This window comes from Herpailurus yagouaroundi, unplaced genomic scaffold (assembly GCF_014898765.1).
Source record: "Herpailurus yagouaroundi ecotype Mexico unplaced genomic scaffold, PumYag 184, whole genome shotgun sequence".
In the NCBI taxonomy this organism is placed as follows: domain Eukaryota; kingdom Metazoa; phylum Chordata; class Mammalia; order Carnivora; family Felidae; genus Herpailurus; species Herpailurus yagouaroundi.
In genome coordinates, this window is record NW_024412415.1 from 13,910,167 (window position 1) to 13,938,056 (window position 27,890).

The 27,890-nt window shown below is 38.1% G+C and overlaps 1 protein-coding gene across 1 annotated transcript in view; it reads left to right on the forward strand.

Moving 5' to 3' along the window:
- SEMA6D (semaphorin 6D) overlaps positions 1 to 27,890 on the forward strand; it is a 575,796-nt gene that overhangs the window by 485,071 nt on the left and 62,835 nt on the right. The window lies entirely within an intron of this gene.

Consider the following 27,890-nt stretch of genomic DNA (forward strand, 5'->3'; position numbering starts at 1 on the left):
TGGAAAACAGGCGTGTGTAGGGGATATCCAGACAAGACAGCCTAATAGCCAGTAACAGGAAGAATGGAGACAAGTCAGAAGAGATATATGATGTTGAAGCAACTAGATGTGCTGAATTATTGGATATGAGGCGTAAGGGGAATGTTTTGGCTTAAGAATCTGCTTATGTGATTGTGCCATTCTGTGAAATGAAATTATTGGGGAACTGTAGTTTAGGGAGAGAAAATAATGACTCAAACTTGAGTCCTATGGAATTTGACATTCCTGTGGGTTATATAAGCACAGATGACAAAGGTACAATTGGAGATAAGAATTTGGAACTCAAGAATGAGATCTAAGCTCACTGAATGTGGTACATGTTTGATAGTCAACATATATGTTATAAGGAAAGCCATGGGAGTAAATGAGGCCAGAAAATTAGCGATAGAATATATAGGGAGTACATTTGTAATATATACCACATTCAAAGAGTCAACAATGTGATATGGCTTTACAAAAAGGTAAAGTAATGATAGCATACATTAATATCGTATTTGGCACTAAAGTAAGATAATGGAGAGTCCTGTTCTCCTTGGAGCATCATATTCCCTGTTGGGCACTGTACTAGAGGCAGATTCAGAATTGAAGGTCTAGGTAATGAAGTGACTGAAAACCAAGATGAAAACTGAGAATTACTGAAGTGAGCACGTGTGCTCAGTCTAAATAAAAGATGATTCCTCTTCAAATATTAAAAAGGCAATTGCATAGGAGCTGTATTAAAATTATTATGTATTCATTTATTTCACAATTATTTATTAAAGGCATGGAAGTAGTACATTCCTGGTTACAGAAGGTATGCAAGCACAGTCAGGTGAAGACCTAGTAAGGATCTTGTGGAGACAATGACAAGCTCATATGAATGGGTGGGTTAATACGACTTTAATGTACTTTCCAACATGGCATTCTACGATTCACACTGGCGATGAGAGAGGGGCTTACATGAAGCAACAAAATTTTAGTGAACAACCTGGAAGAAGACTTGTTTTCTAGTTTTGAGTCAACCATTTAATAATGCAACCTGGCAACCTCACCAGACTGTGCTTCAGTTTCCTCAGTGAAAGATGAGGAGGGGCGCCTGGGTGGCTCAGTCAGTTGAGTGTCGGACTCTTGGTTTCTGCTCAGGTGATGATCTCAAGGTTTTGTGAGTTTGAACCCCGTATTGGATTCTCTGCTGGTAGTGCCGAGCCTGCTTTGGATTCTCTCTCTTTCCCTCTCTCTCACTGGTCCTCCTCTGCTTGCACTGTCTCTGTCTCTCTCAAAATAAATACATAAACTTAAAAAATTAAAAAAGATGAGGAATTCAAAGTGTTTGCTAAAGTCTTTAAAATCTGTGAAGAGCCATACTCTTTAGCTAATACTCCTGACTAGACTGTCTACCCACATGTAACCAATACACTTCAATTATGCAAATGTATTACATACATGGTTCGGTTGGATGAAAGAACTTAAAGAAAAAAAAAGACTTCTGGGGAGGCAAAGGAAATGAGGCTTGGCTCATTGTGCAAGTTGGCAAAAACAGTGTAAACCGATTCTGAGTCATAGATAAGCCATTTGAATCATGACAAGTTTAATGGATTTACTATTGCTCAAAGACCCACCCAGGAAAAGGAGGATGGGGAGGCAGTGGCAGATATTAGCTTACACTTTACACAGCAAAATGTATCAGTGATATCTATTCACACTCACCATACTCAACAATTATACTTATATTCAGATGCTTTTCAATTTATGCTTCTGATTTTAGTCACTCCTTTGAATTTCATTTTCATATGGATAGTTGGAACATCTCTAGGTGCTGATGACCTGTTCAAAAAAGGATGAAGTTCTAAAAGTTGCTATGGGAAGGCAGTGTCAGCGTGTAACTGAATTCCATGGTACAAGTTGGTTTGGTTCCTTCATGAACGAGTGCATATAAAATCCTACCAGTCAGATGGCAGTTCCCAGAGAATTTTGTTCATGCTTAGCCAATTGGTTATATCTTGGAAGGAGGGATCCTGACTTCTAGTTCAATGAAGTGATAGGAAAAAAAATAGAAAATAAGCAGACCCTGGTTTGCTTTCTGTATTATCTTGCCCAATAGGGAGCAAAAGCAATCCCTTCCACTGAACAATGAGGAAAATTAAGAAGGGCTTCTCCTCCCTTCAGAGCTTTCATAAAGAGCCCCATCAACCTAAAGTTCTAGCAGAGGAAGTGATTTGGCCTTTAACAAGCCTAATTTTCTCTGGCCACTACCTGCAGCTGCATTTCCTTATTTGGGAAATGAGCTGGACTATATGTTTTACAGCAAGGTCCCAACTGCCTTCATGCACCTTCTCCTTAACTTGCCTCTCCTCAAATCATCAGTTTCCACAATAGTCTGATGAAATGAGCTTGCTGGGGTCCATAGCTTTTCTGTATGCATGAATTCGCTTATCATCATCTCTTTCCTATTCACAGCTCTGCATGGGGTTCCAGGGCCTCAGGAGATTTGCTATGGGGAGGAGAAAGCAAGGATTCAGAGCGAAGTATTTCCCTGAAACATACTGCCTGGGAAGCCTGGTTCTGCTGTTACAAAGCTCTTTCATGGCCATACGCCTCCTTTCCTCTATTAAGTGGAGTGTTACTGTCATATAGATAGAGGCACCGGCTCCCTCCATCAATTACGCCCAGTGCCGCCCATCTGTAGGCATGGCATTGTGCCCATTGTGAAGCTATAGGCCAGCTACAGTAGGAAGCAACTTGCATCTACTGCAAAGCACAGAGGCTTCAAAACTTAAGTGATTTGAGAAGTCATTGTTCCCATAGTGGCTTATCGTGAACCTTTCTTGGTATGTTTCAAGAGTGGTATGTATGGTAAAGATAGGGAAGGGGTAGCACTTGAATTAGTCTATCATGACAGATGGAGAAAAGAGGAACCACCAATATTAAGAGATATAGTTGTTACATTGACAGTCAGTGTCCATTTCTTGATTTTAGACTTTATCCACATTCTCCACAAGGAATTCCTCACTTTCCCAAGAATGGGGGGTGGGGGGGGCAGAATCAAAGACTATCTGTTTTCATTCATATGTGCAGAGATATACTGTTGACTCCACAGGTTTTTTTCTGGATTCCTCCTCTAGGAGACACAATAATAACAAAGCATTGTACCTTCAGAATCCACTAAGCAACCTTTGGCACTACCCAGTGGTTCCCAGTGGCACCAAACATAGAGATCCCAACTTATACGAAAACAGTGTCCTAAACTCCCTTTGGTAGGTTGTGTTTTAGTTTACTTTTTTGAAATTGGAACATCTTTATTATTTTTTGAAAAACTAGGCTGTTTCTTTAGCACTTCATTTTGCCATCATTTTAAACTTAATTTAAAGTTATAAAAATATAAGGTAGCAACTCAATTGTCCATCCATAGATTAATAGATGAAGAAGATTCTCACATAGACACAATAGAGTATTATCGAGAGACAAAAATGAAATCTTGCCATTTGTAACGACACGGATGGATCTAGAGGGTATAATGCTAGAGGGTATAAGTGAAAAAGGTCAGTCAGAGAAAGACAAATACGTGATTTCACTCATACGTGCAATTTAAGAAACACAACAGATGAACTAACAAAAGGGTAGAAAAAGAAAGACAAACAAACCAGACTCCTAAATAAAAAGAACAAAGTGGTGTTGCCAGAGGAGAAATTGGGGAGAAGGGAAATGGGTGAAATGATAAAGGAGACTAAGAGTACACTTAACTTGATGAGCACTGAGAAGTGTATGGCATTGTTGAATCATATTGTACACCTGAAACTAATATAACACTGTGTTAATTATACTTCAATAAAAAAAGTTACAATAGGGGCGCCTGGGTCACTCAGTTGGTTAAGCGTCCGACTTCAGCTCAGGTCACAATCTCGCGGTCCGTGAGTTCGAGCCCCGCGTCAGGCTCTGGCCTGATGGCTCAGAGCCTGGAGGCTGCTTCTGATTCTGTGTCTCCCTCTCTCTCTGCCCCTGCCCCGTTCATGCTCTGTCTCTCTCTGTCTCAAAAATAAATAAAACGTTAAAAAAAATTTTATAAAAAAAAATAAAAAATAAAAAGTTACAATATACACACAGTTCTATCATACCTTCCACCTAACTTTCCCCTCACCACCACTACCACAGAACAATAATCCAAACCAGGAAAATGACAGGGATACAATAGCGTTAACTAATCTGTAGACTTTATTTGAATTTCGGTGATCATTCCAGTAACATCCTCCTTCTGATTCAGGAGTCAACCCAGAATCCACTCTGCATTTAATTGTCATGTCTCCTTGGTCTCCCCTAGTCTGGGACTGTTCCTCAGTATCATATGAAGCATTTGATGAGTTCTGGCTAGTCATTTGTTAGAAATATGACTCGGTTTGGAGTTGTCTAGGTTGACTCATGATTAAAATGAGGTTATGCATTTTTCCAAAAATACCAAAGAAGTAATATTAAGCCCATCTCAGAGAATCACATCAGAAGGTACTTGATGTCAGTATATCTTATTACTAATGATGTTAATTTTGATTACTTGCTTGAAGTGGTGACTCCCAGGTTTCTCTATTGTAAAAGTTACTATTTTTCCCTTTGAAACTATTATTTTAAAAGCTAGAGTTGCAGGGGCACCCGGGTGGTTCAGTCGGTTAAGCATCCAGCTTTGGCTCAAGTCATGATCTCACGGCTTGTGGGTTCAAGCCCCGTGTCGGGCTCTCTGCTGACAGCTCAGAACCTGGAGCCTGCTTCCAATTCTGTGTCTCCCTCTCTCTCTGCCCCTCCCCTGTTCATGCTCTGCCTCTCTCTGTCTCAGAAATAAATATACATTAAAAAAATTAAAAACAGAAAAACAAAAAGAAAACTTCACTCAAGAGGTGATATTTATAATGCAACCCAAAAGGTGGCAAGGATTGCTTTGTCCAAAGAGCCAAAAGAAAAGCATTTCTAGGAGAAGTAACAACAAAGGCAAAGACTGTTAAGATGGGAAGGAGTTTATGATGTTTGAGAAAATGAGAGATGGCCAGAATGCCTGGAACACAGTGAAGAGAAGAGTTTAAGAGCTACCTGTACTTAATAGACAAAACTCTTCAGAAAGCGTACTCACATGTTTGGGTTTTGTGGGGTTTTTGTTTGTTTGTTGGTTGGTTTTCCCCTCTTAGTTACTGACCATCTAGCATTCTGCTCAGATTTGGGCATTTTTCTAAGTCATTGGTGGTATTAGAAATGTATTTCTTCCCCTACCCCAGCCATTACCTTAATTGTGCTCATTGTTGAGAGTGTTCTTTATTCCACAAGGCTTTTTTTCCTCTACTGTGAACATATCAGAATATTGAAGGTGCACCCACTTACCATCTTTGCTTTCCCACATCTTCCATGCCAATTACTGTTTTGCCGCCCTGGTAATGATCTTGCTAAGGTCCACTTGCTGATTACACAATTTTCTCTGCTTAAAAAAAAATCCCTAAGCATGCTGCAGACTTAGCATCCCTTCAGCACAGAGAGTTAAGCTGTGAAAACAAGGTTGTCTAGCACCTTAAATATTGTCACGTTACATTAAAAACACATTATACCCGATTCTCCAGTGCTCAGAATAAAGCAGAGTCATGTAAACCTATCAGAAAATTCTTGGCTGGCTGAACTGGAAAGAGTGTTCAAGTTTTCTTGGGATTGGTTGTAGATATGACCCATGGTGTCAGCTGGGTGGGCCATCTGCATACCAATGACCGTCTATTTTCTAGTTGTTTAGCAATGACCCTGGGACCTCCTTCTGGTATCTCAATGCTCTGCTTCAAAAGCATAGCATGAAGTTTGGAATCTGCAATTACAAGCTGAGAAGAAAATATTTACAAAAGATTGATTTTCTTTTTTTTTTTCATGTTTATATTTATTTTTCGGAGAGAGAGAGAGAAAGAGAGAGAGAGAGCATGAGCAAAGGAGGGGCAGAAAGAGAAGGAGATACAGAATCTGAAGCAGGCTCCAGGCTCTGAGCTGTCAGCACAGAGCCTGACATGGGGCTCAAACTCGAACTCATGAACCAGGAGATCATGATGAGCCAAAGTTGGGTGCTTAACCAACTGAGCCAATCCAGGCACCCTAAGACGGATTTTCTACAATTATAGAGGGCTTTGGTTTAAGTGGGAAATCTGCAAAAAAGATCAGAGAGTATTCCTCTCCCACCCCCAGATACTTGGAATTTTGGAAACAACAGTATTAGAGTTAGAGACTGAATTGCACTTCCCCCAAAATTCATGTGTTGAAGTCCTGACTCCCACTACCTCAGAATGTAACCCATATGGACATAGGATCTTTGCTGGGCTAATCAAATTAAAATTAGGTCATTAGGGTGAGTCCTAATCCAGTTGGCATCCTTATAAAAATTTGGACATGTGCACAGAGGGAAGACAATTTGAATAGACACAAGGAAAAGGCCACCACCTACAAGGCAAGAAGAGAGACATAGAATAGAACCTTCCCTCACAACCCTCAGAAGGAACTAACCCTGCAGACACCTTGACTTTGGATTTCTGGTCTGCAGAACTGTGGAACAATAAATTACCATTATATAAGCCACCCAGTCTGTGGCACTTCTTACAGCAGCCCAGGCAAACTCAGGCAACTGTTTATTGCCTGAGATGGAAGAAAAAACCACATGGCTAAATCACTGAAAGTGAGAGGGGTCTTCTATTTCAATACATTCCCTCCCCCAATATCACACCAACTCTGTTCCTCTCAGGGAGGGATTCTAAGCCCGGCCTCACGTTATTGGAACTACTTCGAGAATTTTGAAACAAAACAAAACAAAACAAAACAAAACAAAACAAAACAAAACAAAACAATGCCTGGGCTCCCCAGATCAATCAAATGAGAATTTGGGGGAGCAGAGACTAGGGCTTGGTATTTTTTTAAAAACTACCCCCAAGTGATTCTAGGTTTGGAAACCTTGCATTAGTTTAGTTCATTGCTCCTCAAAGTGTGGCCCCAGACCAGTTGCAACAGAGTCATGTGGAAAATTATGGAAAATTCAGATTCTCAGGCCCCACAGCAGACCCACTGAATCAGAAACTCTTGGGGTTCAAGGATCAGTGTTTCAATAATCTCTCCAGATGATGCTGGTGCATGCTCATGTTTGAAAAACACTGATCCAGTACATCGATGGTTCACATGTTGGGAGCTCATGAGAATCTGAAAAGTTGTGGATGCTTTCCACACGCACGCAAAAATGTACATGTGCCCCAAATTTTGTATTAAATATCAGAGAGTTTGCAGTATACCTGCCATATATATGGATATCATAGGGCCAAAAGATCCCAGTTTAAGAACTTGAGACCCCTCCTCTCCACCTCCCACCCACCAAACTATAAATTTAGAAGAGAGCATTTTGCCCTTCTTGATTGCAAAATCAGCACCCTTCCCAGGACAAGGTTTCTTCTGTCCTGCCACATGCCCCCTCCAGCTGAGTTGGGGGCTGCTTGGGAGAAACCTAAGCCTCCTGCTTGTGGCCATCAATCTCCATGGCCTGTGTCTGAGCCGTGCATTCACTCACCTGATACAAATGGCAATATTTTTCCTAGGCTCACATGAATACAAACAACCCAGCTGTGAAAAGATCAACACATGTGTCTGTTGTAGCCAGTCAACTGCAAGTTATTTTTTGCAGCAGGGCACAAGAAGAATACAGCAGCTTTTCTCAAATCAGAATCATTTTTATATGAAAGTGACGAAGATGAAAAGTCATGGCAGAGAAGGTTGGTAATTAAAATACCTCTGTGTCCAATTAGAGCGCATGTTACAATGATTGAGATAGTAGTGATGTATGGCGGTAGCAGGGAGAGGATCCAGAGCCCCAAACATGATAGGCTTGAGCAAGACATTGCCTTAGGCAAAAATTAAGGTAATATTGATGGAGGTTATTTATTCATTGAACGGTAACATTGTGCCTGACATATGCCCCTAGGGCTTAAAACCTAAGTTACACAGACAAGCAGATTGTCTAGTCACTAGGTGGTCAATGCTTGTTGGGTGGGCACACTGAATGAAATGCCTCATTTGTTTCCAAATGTAAATCAAACTTCTGTGGACCCAAACTGATTTGTAATACCAATGCCAAATCTAAATTCTATTTTTTCGAGTGAAGAAAAGAAGCAAAAGGTAGTGTGTTCCTGTTCTTGTTTGCCTGTAAGAATCTTGGTAGCATAGTCCTGTAAATTCTGTTCCCTTCAATGAGGCTGTATTTCAGGCCCTAATAGGTTATGGGGATAGATAATGTAGGGACAAAGTTAGGGTATATTCATTCCCTTACAAGGTACCAAGAATGGTCTCTGCTAAAATCAGCTGAAAGAGATTTGCTAATTTGAATTATGGAAGCCCTGATAACTTCTCATTAGGAAAGAGAGGTGTTGTGTGTACATGTGCACACACACACACACACACACACACACACACACATTTATAGGTTTCGTTAAATGAAGATGTTGGTTTTTATCATCATCTGATGACTTCCCTTCAACTGTCAAGTTTTCCAAATGAAATCTAAACATAAGTTTTATTATTTTTCTAACAAAATATAAAATGTATTTTAATCCCCAAAGCTAGTAGAGTATAGGAAGGAAAAATGAAGAGTCATATGACTAAAGGTCCATATTGCTGTAGGATTTGATTCGTTGGATGTGACAGCAAGTTGATTCATATTGGCTTGTGTATATTCTGGAGCATGTAATGAGTTATTGATCTATGATAAACTAAGCTGACATTTTTGTAACCACTAAGCGATCAGTATATCCAGTAAGCATGGGTTTCAGTAATGCATTGATGCAATCAGGTCCTTGGTAGTTTTAGTACACATTTGAAAACATTTGTTGACAGAAAAAAACACATACATATTTATAAATGTGCATGTATATCTCTACTGTTTAATTCTCACCTCTACCCACTAGGAAATATATTTTACCTCACCATAAGAGAAGTCTTCTCTTCATTCACCTCTGGTGTGCTTCCATGATGTGAGTTGATGATGCATTAAGAGGGTGAGCTGAACTCCACTTTGTCCAGGTTTTTATTAGAGACCTACAAACTTATTTTCAATCCAAAGTCTCTTTAGATGACTCAGCCTTCAATTTACCAGGTCACATTACAAATTTACAACATCCGAGTGTTGGTCGGATGTTCTGCATTCTCCATCCTTCCCCAGAGGTGCAAGTTGTGTGACACTGAAATTCTGAAAGTCTCCCGAGGAACAAGGTCTCTTGCTAAGTTCAAAGGGGAAGAGAGACTTCCAGGGGTTTCTATCAGCCTGAACAAAGTATTTTAGACATTGCGTTCAGGATTATGACTCTTAGCAGCTATTTTTAGAAGCAGGGGTGAGAGGGGGAAGCAAGAGGGGTTCTCTGTGGTGAGAAGATTTGGCAAAAGCTTCTAGTGACTTCTTTTGCTGCCAAAGGTGAAGAGAAAGGGTGGAGGCAGTAGAAAGGATCTGACATATGTTCTGCGGCTTCTTGGAGGCCAAGTACTGTGAAAGGCGCTTCAGCAACAACCCTGCTGTGTGGGAATTAATATTCCCATTTTGCACATAAGAAGCTGAGACTCTAAGAGTTCAGTTACTTTCTCTAGTCACACAGGTAGTGATAGACCTGGCATTTGAACCACTGCTTGCCCATTTCATAGATATACCTACATTACTGGTGATAAAAATGCTTACCTCATAGATTTAGTATACAGATTAATATTTGTAAAGTACCTAATTAAGTCCTTGACACAGTAGGGGCTCAATACATAGAAACTCCTATTACCCTTATTATCATTGTAATCATCATCGTGTAAGTCCCACCCAGGCCCCTATTACTATGTGATGGTGTGCTCGTCACTTCCTAAGCATCCAATAAACTGCTGTGAAATTATCAAATTATCAAACAGAGAAAAGCATGTCTTTATTGTTCCTCGCACTCTCACACCAGGCCTGGGTTTTAAAGAATGTACCAGGATGTGTCAGCTGCACCCCCCCACACACACACATACACACCTTGTCCAGGAAAGACAAGAGCAATGCATATCTGTGAACTTGCTAGAAACAAGGGAACAGGGTGTGGGGTTGTGAATCTCTCCTCACTGCCAGAGCAGAGAAGCAGAGGAAGGCATGTCTGCTCACAGCGTAGTCTGATCTGCATTCTGAGGATTAGCAGTCATCCTACTCTCCTGAAAAGAGCCAGTCCTACCTCACTTCTGTCTCTGAACTCCCCTAAAAACCTCTCAGGATAACCAGTGTGCCCACAATGATCATTTGTGGCCATCTTGTCCTCCTGCCTCTTCTCTCCCACTAGCAAATGTTATGGCAGTTATTTTCCTAATTTATTATTGACTGAGAGGCATTGGATTCCAAAGTTGATTCTATTTTTACTTCTAACTTTGAATTATTTTCAAATAATACTCCAATAAACTACATGTGTTATGGTTCAGACTCCAAAGCCCCTTTAGTTCATTGCTTTTCAACTGTCCATTAGTCTCTTTCCAAATCTCTCTTCCTATAGTTAGAAACTATGCTGATCGGACATTAATCCTAATTAATCCAATTCTATGTCTGTTGCTATTTAAACCTTCCTCATTTTTCTACCTGAACCTACCTAGTCCTTCTGTTATATAAGCCTTCTAGCATCCTGAATACACATCCTTATCGTCCTACTTCTGACACATCTCTTTTCGGGGGCAGTGACATTTGGTAGAAAATGCTATGATTGAGTGTCAAGAGACTTGGGTTCCATTTCAACGTGATGCTTACCTAACTCACTAAGACCAAAGGATCACTAACTTCCCTGAGCCACAGTTTTCCCACCAGTAAAATAGAAGACTTGACCATAGATCATCTTTAGAATCTGTTCAATTTTGAGTTTATTCTATCAGAAATCCCTTGATCTTTAACATATGCTTGTAGGAACTATGCATACTTTTTTTTATTTGCCCTCGAAATAGATATTTCCCATTATTAAAATATGGGTTTGGTGAGATCCCTCTGGGATTGCATATATTTTGCATAATCCATGAAATTTAATATTTGAACAGGGCTCATGGCGAAGTGGAGGATTGGTCAATAAACATTTAAATGCAAGCTATTTTAGATGTTCTGCCTCTATCTTTATGTAACCAATGTAAGAGATGAGAAAATGAGAAAAAGAGGGCCGGTGTAAGCTTAGATATTATTGAACAGACCGAATGATCAAACTCTCCAATGGCAAGAACAAGATTTTATAAATGCTTTTTGCTTCTGTGGCAAAACCTCTAGCAATAAAAATAAAACTCTCTTAAGACTTCCTCAGGGTATGGCTACTAAAATCTTCCTACCAAGGAAAACTTCTCAAGAGGGAAATGAAAAATTTTTGATGTAGATGGGACCTAAAAATGTGAATCCACTAAACGAGAAACATTTATAAAATTGATTATTCCCTACCTGTCTGGAAATCACCTGTTCCTTTTTTCCCTTCCTCCATTTTTCCTCCGGTGTAGCTGACTCACACATATGAAATGGACATACGTGGTACATAGGTATCTAGTGCATGTTGTACCCATGGCAGGCATAACTAATCAATCAGGGTTCTTCCCCACCCGTCCTCCTGAGGCCACAGCATCTTCCTTCGTCAGTACAGCATCCCATGCAGTCACTATCTAGCAGAGTTGGTACAATATACTACACTTGCTTGCCTCCTATGAGCCAGAGACTAACTAGGTCCCTAATGGTATGGTTTTCCAGGCTCTGTTTTCGCCTACCCACTGCCAAAGTAGTAGCTATAACATTCTCCACTGTATGATAATCTTAACATCTAAAATGGCTGTGAGAGCAAAAGCAGGCAAAAGGGAAGTGACTATGATTATAAAAGAGGGAGAACATGAAAAGAGAGTAACACTTAAATTGCTTTTTTATCCTAATTATCTATATAATTTTTTGAACATCTACTCCGTGCCCAGCCCCATGAAGATGTGAAGGGTAAGCCTATGCCAGCTTTCAAAGACCTTTATTTCACTTTCCTTTTATTCAACACTGTTCATTTAGCACCTGTGTTTCATCTCTGAAACTAACCTCCATATAATCATAGGATTTAAGTAAAATAACACAAGACCTAATATTTATTGCAAGCCTACTGTGTGCTGAGCATTATGCTAAGTGCTTTGCCAATGCTATCTCATTTGGGTGTTTAACAGCCCTATGAAGATTGATATTATCAATGAGGATTGATATTTATCTTACACATGAGGAAATTAAAATGTATTAAATTTTCCAACAGCTATTAAGGAATGGATTTGGGATATAAACCTGGTTTTATTTGTCTCTATGCAGTGCTCTATTCACTACACCAAATTACCTCTAAAAAATACCTTAGACATTTGGCACTCTTTTTATTAACAGATCAACAAACTGAATCTTGGAAACATAAGCTACCAGCAACAGAGAATAGTGGCTGCCCCTCCAAGTCATGCCTAAACAAGCAGCCTAAATTGCCTTCTTGCATTTAGTATCAATTTGGTAGGAAAAGAAGGAAAATATTTGGCGGGAGAAAAGAAAACAGAGGAAAAGCAAGAAAACCCAATTCAAGATATTTTTGCTTTCCAATCACCTTCTTATAGGAGAATGTTTGTCAGTGGTTCCAAAAATGATTATTTAAAAAAAATTTTTTAATGTTTATTTATTTTTGAGAGAGAGAGCGTGAGCAGAGGAGGAGCAGAGAGAGAGGGAGACACAGAATCTGAAGCAGGCTCAGGCTCTGAGCTGTCAGCACAGTGCCAGACACAGGGCTCAAACCCATGAACCCTGTCATGAGATCATGACCTAAGCCAAAGTCAGATGCTCAACTGACTGAGCCACCCAGGCATCCCCAGAAATGATTATGATACAATTTGTGTGTGTATTTAAAAAAAAAAGGATATATGGAAAGGTTTTGAATACAGCCTATGAATTTATTATTAATAAAAGCATTATTTCAAATTTCCATGTACAACTTCTTCAAAAAAGACAGTCTATTTAAGCATTTCTCCAAAAGAATTTCTAAAGTCCAAAGCAGATGTACATATTGTTAATCAAGTGTTTAATGTTTGCTCAAGCTAACCCATTAGCTTTAGCTAACTGTAGTTTATGGCATGGTGGAATTGTATTTTTATAAGCTTTATAGGCTATACATTCATTTCATAGTTCTTTGGGACCTTTTGTATAATCAAAAATATTTTCACATTTTTTGTATAGGACATGAAATATAATTTTCTTTTTTAAAGCAAATGTAAAGGGGCACATTTGCATATTTGAATTTTTGACATTGGCTAAAGCTGTTATTTATGTCATAATATCAATTACATGACACATTTTGATCAGCTCTGTAAACTTTTACACATACCACTGTTCCTATGGAAAAAGAGAACAGAATCCATCATGAAGCAGCTCACTTTGTGACCATTTCCAGAAACCTCATGTGGGGGAAAATGAAGCCTGTGAAAGATGGCTCCTACTCTTTGAACTTACATTTTCGAAAGGGAAAGTAGGGAATTAATACAATTACCCAGATAATTCTGGGAGGAAAAAAACTCTACTGAAATATCCAAATCTATAATGGAGATAGAAATAACATTTGGGTTCAATACTAAGTAATGCACCAATTTTCTCTCTCTTTTTTGGAGAGGAAGGAAGATGGGGTTGGTTTATGTGCGTATATGCATCATATGTGGCAATATATTGAAAGTTTTACAAGGTTTGACTTTGTCAAAAACAATTAAGTTTTTTCTGCTAATAAAATTAATTCCCTCTCCATAAAAAGAAAAAAAAATTCTGATAATACGTGGACATGTGTATAAGAAAGAAAATTACCTGTCTTAAAACCATAGGGATTTTTAACACTTTTATTTATACACACACACACACACACACACACACACACACACACACACACACTCCTCATTTTGGTTTTGCTTTTAAAATATGAAAGCATATGAAATAAACTGTTCTCTAGTCTATCTCTTCAAATGCAGTGGATATATTTCTATACACAAAATATTAATATGCCCCATCAGTTTCAATAGCTGTCTAGCATTCCACTGACCGAATACACCATAATTTCAATATTTCCCCTAATGGTAAATATTAAGGTTATTTGAAATGTATTGCCTTTATAGATAGTCATAAGTATGTAAGTGGCCTAATTCTTTTTTTAAAAGTTAATTCATGGAGATGGACCTTCTGGGTGAAAGAAAAGTACATCTTACATTCAGATACATGGTGCCATTGCTCCCACCTATAAATACAAGATAGTGTACGTCCCCATACTTCCTCAACATTGGGTTTTACCCATCTTTCTAATTAATGATAAACTTATTGAATAGAAATGATAACTCATTGTTTTAATTTGCATTTTGATTACTTTTTGAAGCCATTATCTTTTCAGAGGTCAGTTGGTTGAAATTATCTGCTCAATATCATTTGTCCATGTATTATTGACATTTTTGCATTTTTTTTCTCTTTGAAGTGCACTTAAGATGTTAAGAATAATATTTTTACGTGCACAATAATGAACTTGGACTCGTACCTCCACCATATAAAATTAACTCAAAACAGATAATAGATCTATATGTAAAAGCTAAAACTGTTATACTCTTAGAAGACATAGGAGTAAAGCCTCATGACCTTGGATTAGGCAATGGTGTCTTAGATATGACACCAAATGCACAAACAACAAAATACGAAATAGATGAATTAGGCTTCATCAAAATGTTTAACTTTTGTGCTTCAAGGGACACAATCAAGAACGTGAAAAGACAACCCATGGAATGAGAGAAGACATTTGCAGATCATATATCTGGTGAGGGACTTTGCCTATAATATACAAAGACTTCTTATGATTCATTAGTAAGAAGACAATCCAGTTTTTAAATGGGCAAAGTATTTAAATAGACATTTCTCCAAAATATATATAAATGGCCAACGAGCTCATGGAAAAATGTTCAACACCATTAGTTATTAGAAAAATGTAAAACAATACCACAGTCAGATGTTACTTTACACACACTAAGATGGCTGTAATCAAAAGGACAGACAGTAATAAGTGTTGATGAGGATATAAAGAAATTAGGACCCTAATACACTGCTAGTAGTAATATAAAATCATTCAGCCAATATATAAAACAGTTTGGTAGTCCTTCAATAAATTGAAGACAGGTTTATCATAGCCAGTCCACTCCTAGGTATATGCCCAAAAGAAAGGAAAACATATATCCATGCAAAATCTTGTATATGAATTTCCAGATCAGTATTATTTATAAGGGCCCAGAAGAAAAACAATCCAAATGTCCAACTAATGAGTGATAAACAAATGTGGTATATCCATAAAAAACAATATTGTTCAGCCCTAAAAAGAATAAAATATCAATGCATGATACAACATGGATGAATCTTGAAAGCTTTATCTAAGTGAAAGGAGCCAGACACAAAAGGCCACATATTATATGATTCCACATGTATGAAATGTCCAGAATAGGGAAATCTATAGAGACAAAAAGTAGATTAGTGGTCCGGCAAAGGAAGGGATGAGGAGTGACTGCTGACGGGTACAGGGTTTCTTTTGGGGATGATGAGAATATGCTGGAATTAGATTGTGGTGATAGATGCACAGCTCTGTCAATATATTAAAAGCCAGGGTAGCTCAGTCAGTTAAGTGTCCTGCTTTGGATTTCAGCTCAGATCATGATCTCATGGTTTGTGGGTTCCAGCCCTGCATCAGGCTGTGCACTGACAGCATGGAGCCTGCTTGGATTCTCTCTCTCCCTCTCTGCCCCTCCCTGCGTGTGCATGGGTGCTCACTGTCTCTTTCTCTCTCAAAATATGTAAATAAACATTTTTTTAAAATATACTCTAAAACTTATCATTGAATTGTATGCTGTAAAAGAGTGAAATTTTAGTATGTGAATTATATGTTAGTACAGCAGTTATTTAGAAAAGAATATTAATCCTTTTGTTTTTATATTGCAAAGAGTTTCTAGTTGGTGTTTTAAGTTTTAGTGTGTTTTTTCTGTATATAAATTTTCATGTTTTATAGGAAAAATATCAATCTTTTACTGTATGATTTTTGGCTTTTTGTCATATTTATAAACTCTCTACCTTAGGTTTGTGGAAATAATCACTGACACTTTTTTATAATCTCTTTTTAAAATTTAGATATTTGATCCATTAGAAATGTATTTGTCGGGGTGCCTGAGTGGCTCAGTCGGTTAAGCATCCGACTTCGGCTCAGGTCATGATCTCGCGGTTTGTGAGTTCGAGCCCCGCGTCGGGCTCTGTGCTGACAGCTCAGAGCCTGGAGCCTGTTTCAGATTCTGTGTCTCCCTCTCTCTCTCTGACCCTCCCCCGTTCATGCTCTGTCTCTCTCTGTCTCAAAAATAAATAAACGTTAAAAAAAAAATTAAAAAAAAAAAAAGAAATGTATTTGTCAGCGGACAATGAAGTATGAAATAGGATTCCAGCTTTTTTCCCCCCCACAACAGATAGCCAGTTGTTTCTGCGTGTTTATTTAATAATTGATCCTTTCCCTGTTACTTGAAATGCTACCATATTTATATTTTAATTTGCATATTAATGAATTTAATTTTATATAAAAGTTCATGTCTATCCCTGTACCCTACTCCGTTCTGTTAACTTGGGTGCTGCTTTCTGAATCACCATGGCATTGTTTTAGTTGTCGTAACTCTACCACCCATGTTAGTGCTCGATTAGGAAAGAGTTACCATCTTTGTCTACAACCACCTAGATTAGTCACATATTACAATTCTAAATGGGTTTTAAAGCGGTATTCAATTCCCCCACAAAATAAAGAATTGGGAATCTAATTACAGGTATACTGTATTTCAGGTTTGATTTAGAGATCATAGATATATTTATTGAGATTTACCATGTAAGAATAAAATCTGGTACCTCATTTACTCATCTTTTATGTTCCTCTGAAGAGCATTATTGTTTTCTTAATAAACAACCAGTGCATTTCTTTCCAAGTTTATCCTCAGGTAATCCATGTTTCATTTGTCTTTGTGAATGTGATATTTTCCCATTATATGTTGCAATATTTGTGTGGTATTTGGTATATAGGAAGACTAGTGATTTTTGTATTATTTTATAATTACTAACCTTATAAGCTCTCTTACTCTTTCTGAAAATTTTACAATGTTTGCCTCCTTCTTTCTGGTATTTATGACTGTATTTTACTTTCTTGACTTACTGCTTTGGCTAGCACATTCAAAATTATGGTATTTTGAGTATAAAAGAACTTGATAGCTAATATCCATGGTTTTTTATTGTTAAGAGGAATTCTCATATTTTACCACTAGGAACTTGTTGGATTTTGATATGAGTGGCTTACATTTTGATCATGTTGAAGAATTATCCTATTCTCGTTTTTTTTTTTTTCCCCCAGAGCTGTAGTTAAAGTGTATTTAAAGTTTTTAAAAGGTGTACTCTAGTAGTAGAAATGCATTCACTTTTCTGGCAATAATCTCTGTGTTTTTATTTAAACTCTCCATTCGATAAATATGTATTTAGCCAGAGACTGTTCTAAGTGCTAGAGGCACAAATATGGCTTTCTAGCACTCACTTCTGAAAGCAGCTACTTTTACCCTTTTTATTACTCTGAAAAAACTTATGGGACACAGTGTAACAGTGGATCACTAAAGTAATAATACTGAATGAGAGAGAAGAGAAGGACTTTACATGGACAGATCATAATGGTGAAGGAAGGGAAGAGTTTGTGACACATCTGGCTTAACAAAGCATCTCAAGTGATTATTATATGGCCACCAGGTCAGCCCTTGAACTTTGGTAATATCTAACCTTAATATAAAGTTTTACAGTTTTAATCTATGAAACCTACATAATGTTTTCACATGTTGATTACTTCAGTCCTAACAATAACCTCATGTTAAATATTTCAACACTACAGAAGAGGAAACTAGAACTTGGAATTGTTAGGATACCAAAGCTAAGCAAAATCCCAAACCTGTGCACTCACCCTCATAAAACAAATGAATAATGAAATATATGACTTATTTTCATAATCTTTGACAGAGGGTTCTAGAATTCATTCTTCCCTGCTTTTTTAACCCGAAAGCTCGCCATTTCCCACTTCAACCAGAGAATCACCTGCTAAGCACACGAGGCCACCCCAACCAGTGCTTTCCTCAATCCCTCTGATTTGCAGGAGTACCTAAGACCAGCCCTCTGTGAAAGCCCTGTGTTCTTGTCCCACTTTGATTTGTGCCAATAAGAGGCAAAGAAGGGTCCAGATGACTCGAATTGGGTCCAAATTCTAGGCTGCAGTATGAAAAATGTTGGCTTTTCAACAAGCCCTCAACACTAAGGCCATTTCCAGGGAGTCACAAACCTTTTCTGGTAGCCATACTCCTGTGCCTCAAACCAAGAACAAGTTACTTCTCCAGAGCGAGGACTGACTCAGTCCCAGGGTCCTTTTCCTAATCTACTTCATTTGCACAGTACACATAGGACACTGTTTGAGCAACAGGGTGTTGTATTTTTCTACTTCTCTGCAACTTAAGGAATATCAGGGGAAGGAAAGTGGAGAGGGGGCTCAGGAGGCCAGATCAGCAGTTCAGTCTCTGCTGAAAACTGCTCCAGATCTCACTGCTCAAGCAGAATCTTGAGAGCTCCTTGGCATGTTAAATATTCATCAAAAGCCAAACACTACTTTTTCAACATTTGACTGAGTAATACAAGTGTACATTTGTCCCATCTCTACTCTCAGGTCGCTCAGATATACCTAGCGATAAATTAAGGTCCTAATGAAGTCAGCTTAAAAGATGAGGAAAGAATCCTTTGTAGTTTATGCCTGCCTCTCATTTCCTCTTAATTTAACCATAAACTAAACGGATTCATAAAATGTTTATAGAGGGTAATAAAGTGATGTTTTTTAATACAAAGGTTGCTTATGTAATTAAACATACATTCTATGACATTCCGTGCAATTTGAAATGGGTTGCACAAAATTATATCTGTTTTATTTCTCCTTCCATTAATGGCAAATAATAAAACAAAAAGGGGAAAAACGTAAGTTCCTGCCAAGGTAAGTACCTACAGTTCAGAGACTGAGCCTGCAGATGTTGCTAAAGACTTTATCTTTCTCTTGGAAATGTGCCATTAATTTTAATTAGATTTCTCATTTGCCTTCCTTTTCTTTCATTTTGTCGCTCTACTTTTTTTCTGCTCCCACCTCCTTTTTCCCCTCCTGTCTCTCTCCCTTAAGCGTTGGGGGAGAACACTCTATGTTTTTAACCTACATAACATAAATGAAGAAACTTACCTGATCCCGTAACTGTTACATTATAAATTGTCTTGAAAGAAGTTACTCTGAAGCTCTCACTCTACCATTCAATACTATCATGATGTTCATGGCCCCACACTCACTTTTCATACACTTTCTTTTTCAAAACAAATAGAAAAACTAATCTTGAAGAATTTAAGGTCATATTGTATTATTTCCAATTTTTTCGTAAAGAGAAATTGGCTGTGATCTAATCTTTACTGTTTTAGCATTTTATCATCTGGCTGTCAAGATGTGATTTCTTGCTCTGAAATGATCCACTCTCTATTATATTTCACGTTAACATTTAAAATCAAGTAAAATGGCGATATTCACATTGTTCAGAATAATTGAGAGAAGAAACCACTGAACTGTTATTTCTCTGAGTTCATTTAGACTTCAGTAGCAAATATTGATAATCAGACCCTAAGGATACCTAATTTTACTTGGAGTTATCATGGCTTAACTCCATTAATTTTTGGACATTTTTCTCATCTACACCACATTAAGAAACATCAGAGTTTCCCTAGAATTCTAAAAGAAAGATTTTGAATAGTTTCACAAAAAAAAAAGTTTTAAAAGTAGACATCAGCATTTTTCTAGAACAGTGGCAGGTGGAAAAGATATCACTGAACAGTTGGCCCAAAAGGTATTAGATAAAATATGATGAATTGCCAGGTCTACTTTTCCTGTTTGTGTCACGTGGGTGAGAAATGGGAATAACTCTGTAATTCTCCAGTGTGTATTTTCCATATTGTAAGAAACAGTCCATGGGAAAGATTAAAGTTTCTTGCCTGAGCATCTCTGACCATGTGAGACTTAGAAGGGCATAAAGGCTAATATAGCATAAATTTCCTTTTACTTTATTCTATGTATTTTGCTCATTTAGGTTTTGCTGTTTCTCTGGAAAAGAGGAAGTTTCCCCCGTCCATGAACTATAATTCTAAGAATAATTTCCGATTTGCTATTGCCCCTCAGGGATACCATGCCAGCATTTTAAGCTCTACTTCTCCAAAGCCAAACTCAATTATCCTCTCCGTAAACCTGCTCCGCTTCCTGTGTCTCCATCTCTGACAATAACTCAACTTTTCTTAAATGTGGCCAGACCCAGAAAACTTAGAAAAATCTCTCACATCCCACACCGATAGTCAAATATCAGCTCATTCTGCTGTGTCTCTGGCATCTACTGATTCCAGCACCAACGAAGTCATCTTCTGTCCTGACTCCTGTTCTAGCATCATTACTCTGAAATCTCCTGCTTCTCCAAGCTCTTCCACCTCTTGGCTTGAGCACTGTCTCTCAAAAGTGCAGCCTGGGTTATGATCATCTTTTCTTCAAAAATCTATGACTTGTAAACACCCAAAGAAAGGCCTTCAAATCCCAGCAAGTACCAATTCAGAAAGTCCGTGCTATGATCCTATCTTGTCCTTCCAGCCACATCTCTGACTACTTGTCTCCAGAAATATCAGTCGTGCCCACCTCCACCATGCCCTCCCACCCTCTCCTGCCTCTGCTCTCCCCTTGGCCCACAATAACTTGGCTATAGTTCTCTGCCTTTGACACTTGTCTTTCAGTGTGCTTGGCTCAGCTCATATGACCCCACATCATGAAGTCTTTTACAACCCAAGCTGTTACCTATTCCCCCTTTTTCTGTTCATTCAGAACACTTTCTTTCTACCTCTGGATTTGGCATTGGCAACATTCTGCTATGTATGATGTTAGTTAGCTTCGTGCATCTGTCTCTCCAGTTAGGTTGAATGCTCTCTCCATTCTATCCATCAGATGTTTCCAGGATTCCTATCCCAGCTGCTGTTCTATACACTAATGATACAAAGACCTAGTCCTGTGTCTCAAGAAGCTAAGTCTAGTAAGTGATAAAACATGTTAAGGGTGTCTGGGTGACTCAGTTGGTGAGGTGTCTGATTCTTGATTTTGGCTCAGGTCATTAGCTGACGGTTCATGAGTTCAAGCCCCACGTCCAACTCTGCACTGACCATGCAGAGCCTGATTGGGATTCTCTCTCCTGTTCCTCAGTCCCTCCCTCTCTCTCTCTCAAAATAAATAAACTTAAGAAAAACATGTCAATAACTCAATATGAGAAGCATGACAAGGAATTCCAAAGAGAGGAGAATAGAGAGATAGGTTGATAAGCACCCAGATTTAGATTCAGAAGACTCCAGTTCAAGGGCCGGCTCTGTTATGTAACTAAGTCATGATGGGCAATTCTTCTACTTTCAGTTTTCTCATTTGCAAAATTAGAGTTTCTACCACCTACTATTGCATAGGAATCAAAATAAAATTAAATAATGGGTTTCCATTTATTCTACCAGGTCCACCCTCTGTCCTTTTTCTCTCCTCTGTGCCTCTAGAAATTGACCTCTAAGCAAGGGTCTCCTCCACACTGCCTCTATGTCTCTAGGTTCTGCTAATTGCTCCCTCCTCTGGCTCCTTAGGCCCTAGGGGTAGTCAGGCCCCTGGGTACCTCTCCTCGTGGTTTCCCTGCACTCTACCCACACCTTTACAAATAATCCCTTTATTAAAGGCTCCTCAAATTACAGGAGTCAAATGTGCCATCTGTTCCCTGCCAGGGCTCTGACTGATAAAGCTGCTTTTCAAACTCTAAGTTGCTGTCTAAATGCAAGGTATATCTCATTTATCTCTGCACAGTGCTTTACACAAAGCAGATTGCTGCTATTAATAACAAATGGTAAAATGAACATATGTAAGGATGAATGAGTGAATGATCCTGCCCTCTTCCACATTACATTCTTATCTGGAGGATCTCTTCTTGTACCCTTGATTGGATTTTGTAATGCCCTGCTTTGATTTAGATGGTTCTCTGTTCCTTTGGAACTCACTGTCTCTTAGTGGAAACATTTCTACAGGTAGTCTCTCTCAGCTCTTATATGTTTCCAGTGGTTTAACTTGAAAGGATTAACTTTGTTTGAAATTTCCAGGAAATACACTCCCTTTATAGGCTGTACACTTACCTGATATCAAAATGGATTACTAATTTGTTCTTTTTTTTTTTTTTTTTTTTTTTTTTAGTTATCAACATCAAAGTTGATAAATCAGAAGCAAGCAATCTGATTGCTCCTTATTCCCTGGGAACCAAGAGCATATTGAAGGGAATCCATAGCCTGGGGTATTTTTTTCAAAAGCACAATAAATAAACATGGGGCAAACGATCACCTCCACTACTCCTTTCCTAGGCAAAAGCCTAGCCAGTGAATGGGCAATCGGGTAGCTTCGCCAAATGATCTAAAAGAGGTAAATCACAAAATTCAGTATTCTCCTTTTTGAGGAGCTGAAATCATGAGTGATTAGACTTTAATATTAATTTATTTCCAGCAACCATCCTTGTCTTCTGAATCCTTACATATCTCAATAAAATAAGAGATAAACATTTTCCTGTTATTTTAAATATAAGGTTAATGACTTAAAAATGAGGAACTGACCATAGAAAGTATCTTTAGAAAACATACTTTTGAGTAAACATATTTAATAGTAGGCTTTGGTACTGAGTAGGTATTATTTATTAGCAAGTAATTGCATAACTAGAATTCTTAATTAAAATTTGTGATGAGAAATGAATCTGTTTATTCTGTAATTATGACCCAGAAATTCAGAACACATTGGGGTAGTTTATGAGCACAGTTCCAAAGATTTTAATATAGCAGAAGAACTCACTAACACTTTAAACAAGAATTCTTAGAATTCAAACACAGTGTGTGTGTGTGTGTGTGTGTGTGTGTGTGTGTGTGTGTGTATCCAGATGCAATAAGCTTTAAAAGCCAACCACTGAATACAACTATAACATGGAAAGATTCTATTTAATGGGTGTGTGATACTGTTAAAAGCCTCTAAACAGTCCTTCTGGACCTCTTCTGGGTTTTACAGAAAGGCTTCAAGCCAGTTTCTTCTCTTAGCTTTGTAATTGAAATACAAGTTAAGATAGTGGCAAACTCTGAGGCTCCTTTTTAAAGGTTCCTAAGAATAAGATTGAAGTGATTTTTTTTTTTTTCAGCACACATCAAACTTTTAGAGGACAGCCGTTGAGGAGCTCATCCTTGGCTACATGAAAGTAAATCGGATAATGTTTAAATATAACTTGGTTGCTAGGACCATCCCAGTAAGAAAAGTCTGTTGTGAAATTGATGATCCTTAACTGTTTTTACTTGCTGACTGTCAGCTGATGATGGGTTCTGGTTTCGAAGGCCAGAGAGATCTGGGGAGACCACTTTGTGGAACCAACAAAAGGTTAGACAAACAGCAGGTTTCTTCTGAGCATTCTCCTAAGACATAAATGAAACCCCAGTAGCTGGGGCTGGTGGAGAGAGCATTACCTCCTGTCACCTCGTTTGTGTCACTGCTGACTCAGTGACACGATATCCCAGACCCAGATTTGAACACTTGCTGGCCAAATGTATCTCCCCCTGTGCTGCTATGTCTTGCCACCTCATCACAGTGTAATAAGGCATTTGGGATTTTAGACAGCTTCTATAATTACAGCAGAATGCTAACAGTGTTTGCTATTGATTTTTATTCCAAATGTCAACTTTTTCCTGTGCTCCATACACATATTACCCTTCACTCCCTTGCACATTACCAGTGTCATTTTTTAAATCTCTCATAGAGTCAATATTAATCAAATGTCCATAATGGAAAACATCCTGAGAAGGCAAAAGGAAAGGAAAAAAGGTATCCTTGCGTGCCTTGTTTGGAAGGATGGAAATTACCCAGAATCCTATTTTTTATTTTTTTTTTAGGCCAACAGGTGGCACTGGTGATTTCTAGCAATGAATTGACTCTATATCTCTATTTTATGGAATTTCTCGCATTTATTACCTATTTGTTGTTATTTAGATCTTTTGTTTTTTTTTTTGGCAAAAGGTGCCATCATATGGCCCTAACCATTAATTGAAACACTTGTAGCCTACCCAGTGGTTTTTTTTTTTTCATGTTTATTCATTTATTTTGAGAGAGAGAGAGAGCAAGTGCAAGCTGGAGGGGGAGAGAGAGAGAGGGAAAGAGAGAATCCCAAGCAGGCTCCAAACTGTCAGCACCTAGCTGGATGTGGGGCTCCAAGTTACAAACTGTGAGATCATGACTTGAGTGAGCTAAGGTCAAGAGTTAAGCACTTAAGTGACTGAGCAACGCAGGTGCCTCCCTCAGTGGAGTTTATTGTAATATAAATTTGCATGCTGTTAAATAGCGTGTTTTTTTTATTACTTATAAGCGATCCAGAGGAGTTATGTGGGCAATAGAATGCATATAATGTAAAGAAGTTTAAAGTATGCTATAAACCCTGTTGCACAGTTCCTGATGCTAGTTTGTATGTGACAAACGACAACTATCAAAGAACTGGAAACTGAAGCACACATTTTTAACTTAGCACTGAGAGTGTAGTTGTAGGTTTTAAATATTTGTATTTCCTGTCTTCTCCGAGACACATTGCTTTGCAAACCTGTTCTCTTTTCATTTTTTTATAGCATGGTGTCCTAGAAAGCAAATTAGACTTGAGAGCCAAGCAGACCTACCATAGATTCTAGACTCCATCATCTATGAGGTTGCACACCCTGACAAGATGGTTAGCTCAAACAAGCCTGGGTTTCTTCATCCCTAAATGATGTCTATCTCCAAGAGATGTGGCAAAAATTAAGTGATAGTATTGTAGCTAGTCAGTATCTAGGATGTAATATGTACCCAGTTAGTTTCTTTTCCCTTTGTTGATTTGAATTTTAACATTGGCTGAGGCAAAAAAAAAAAAAAAAAAACCTAAGAAGAAGAAGAAGGAGAGGGGGACGGGGAGGAGAAGGAGATGATTAGGCACGGAGGTCTATTGTTAAAAAATAAATTAAAAAGTATATATTTAAAAAAACATTAAATGTTCTAATTCTCTACCACTTTGGATTATTTGTATTACCTTTCATTTTTGTGAAGAGATTCTAGCATTTAATAGATATGATTTAGCCTCAATTCCTCAAGGTCAGGGGCTTGGTTACTGTAAATTTGTGGAGAGAAGGCTCTGAGGAATTTACACAGAGTCTCAGCTTCCGTCTCTCTGCAGGCATCAGCTAGCATCCCGGCATCTAAGCGCGCTTTCCCAAAGTATATATAAGTACAATTAAGCAACTCGGACTGAGTTATCACACTTTTGTTTGACCCTGCCTCTAAAAAGTTTGTTTGCTTCTGCTTTTTCAAAAGATCTTTGATAAAATGGTGATAATATTCCTGATCTCTTGCCTATTAAAAAAAAAAAAAACACTAGTATTATTAGGAACATCTAAACTGCTCATCTTTCTGATGAGAAAAAAAGACCAATTTTTTGTTTACATTTATTTATTTTTGAAAGACAGAGTGAGACAGAGTGTGAGTGGAGGAGGGGCAGAGAGAGAAGGAGACACAGAATCTGAAGCAGGCTCCAGGCTCTGAGCAAGCATTCAGCACAGAGCCTGATGTGGGGCTCGAACCCACGAACCATGAGATCATGACCTCAATTGAAGTCGGATGCTTACCGACTGAGCCATCCAGAGACCCCAAAGACTGATTCTTTTTATTTGACTTGATCACTCAGTGTCCTTCCACATAGTGGCACTTGTGGGGTCATCAGCCAAATTAAAGAAGTAACTGATTTATTATTTCCATAAATGCACGGTGCATTCCTTTGACTATACAGCAAAAACTGCTCATGCTAAGGAATAGTAATCAAAATGACTAAAAAGGCACATTTTTATCATCCAAACATAAGCATAGCTGTGGTGGTATCTTATCAGAGTACATAATAATAGAAATGAATTATGTCGGTAAAATCTTGAGGTTTAAGATTTACCATGATAAATATTTTTCATTAAAGTGAAATATCTTGGCAGAGTCACTTTCATATGCAGACTGTTGACACAAGGAGACCAGCTGTGCCCATGCAGATGCTGAGATTTGGGTCTATATTATTAATGATTTATCATGTCATGGAGAGCTTAGATTAGTTTTGAAAGCAATCCCTTGCCACAAAAGCACTTTCTATAACGTGCGAATGCAAGGAATACTATATGTGCATTCCAAACTAAAGTAATCATAGAAGCTATAGCTACCTTTGAAATGTCAATACCTCTCTTTTTATTCTGGAACATGAAATTCTAGATCCTAAACTGTATTATTCATTAAAATTTATACAAAAATGTTATTGCATATCAACTGGATAGTGAGCAGTGTGTGTATCTGAAGTAACACATCTATAGACATAGATGATGGAATGAAGGAGATAGAATGGAACAAAAATGTATTGCAAACCTATTGTATACCATGTGCTTTTGCCCTAAATCTCACATTTCATGTGAGGTTGGATTAAGTTTCCCAATCCATTCTGCAGGATTCCAAGATTGCACTGCCTTCAGGACATGTGTAATAACATTGGCTAATATTTATTCAGTGCTTGCTGTGTTCCAGGTAAGATGCTAAACACTTTACATGCATTATCACATTCAGTCTTCATAAGACCCATCTGAAATATTATCACCCCTGGTTCACAGATAAGAAGACAGAAACAGAGTGCAGTGAAATAAATTATCCCAAGAGAGAAGGAGCCTGGACTTGAATCCAGGTTGTCTGATGTTTTAAAGCCTTCACTATTAACTATTGCTGTTAACGGTGACTTCACCATTAACCACTATTACAACTAAGCAAGAAGTAGGATTCTGATCCTATTTAGTTATTACCTGTGTGGCCTTAGGCCAAGTCACTTAAAGTGTGTAAGCCTCAATTTCTTCTTCTATAAAATGAAGATAATAATACTATTCACCTCACAGAATTGTTGTGAGTTAATACTTGTAAAATGCTAAGAACAGACTTTGGCACATATTAAGCACTGATGCTTTGTACGGTAATATTTAATGAGTTGTACTCTTTGATAATTGATATACTTTCATTGACTATTACACACAGAGTCTCTATAATTTTCAGATAGCTTTTATTCTGAAAACTAGATTGGAAATGAAACATAGAAATTAAATTCTCGGGGTGCTTAGGTTGGCTCAGTTGGTTAAGCGTCCGACTCTTGACTTCGGCTTAGGTCATGATCTCATGGTTCATGAGCTGAAGCCGATGGGGCTCCGAGCTGACAGTATGGAGCCTACTGAGGATTCTCTCTCTCTCCCTCTCCCTCTGCCTCTCCCCTGTTCGCTCTCTCTCTTTCTCTCTCTCTCTCTGTCTCAAAATAAATACACTTCAAAAAATGTTTAAGAAATTAAATTTTGAAGTTTACTCCTAAAGAAAACAAACAAACAAAAGATTATGAATTAAGTTACTACTTATCACTGATGGGAGATGTATGCATATAACAAAAAAGCATAATTGCTAACCATCTATAGCACTAGTCCTTTAAGTATTCTTTCTGGGTGTGGAAAGAGCCAGATATCTTCCTCCTTTTCTTTCTTTCTTTTTCTTTCTTTCTTTCTTTCTTTCTTTCTTTCTTTCTTTCTCTCTCTCTCTCTCTCTCTCCTTCCTTCCTTCCTTCCTTCCTTCCTTCCTTCCTTCCTTCCTTCCTTCCTT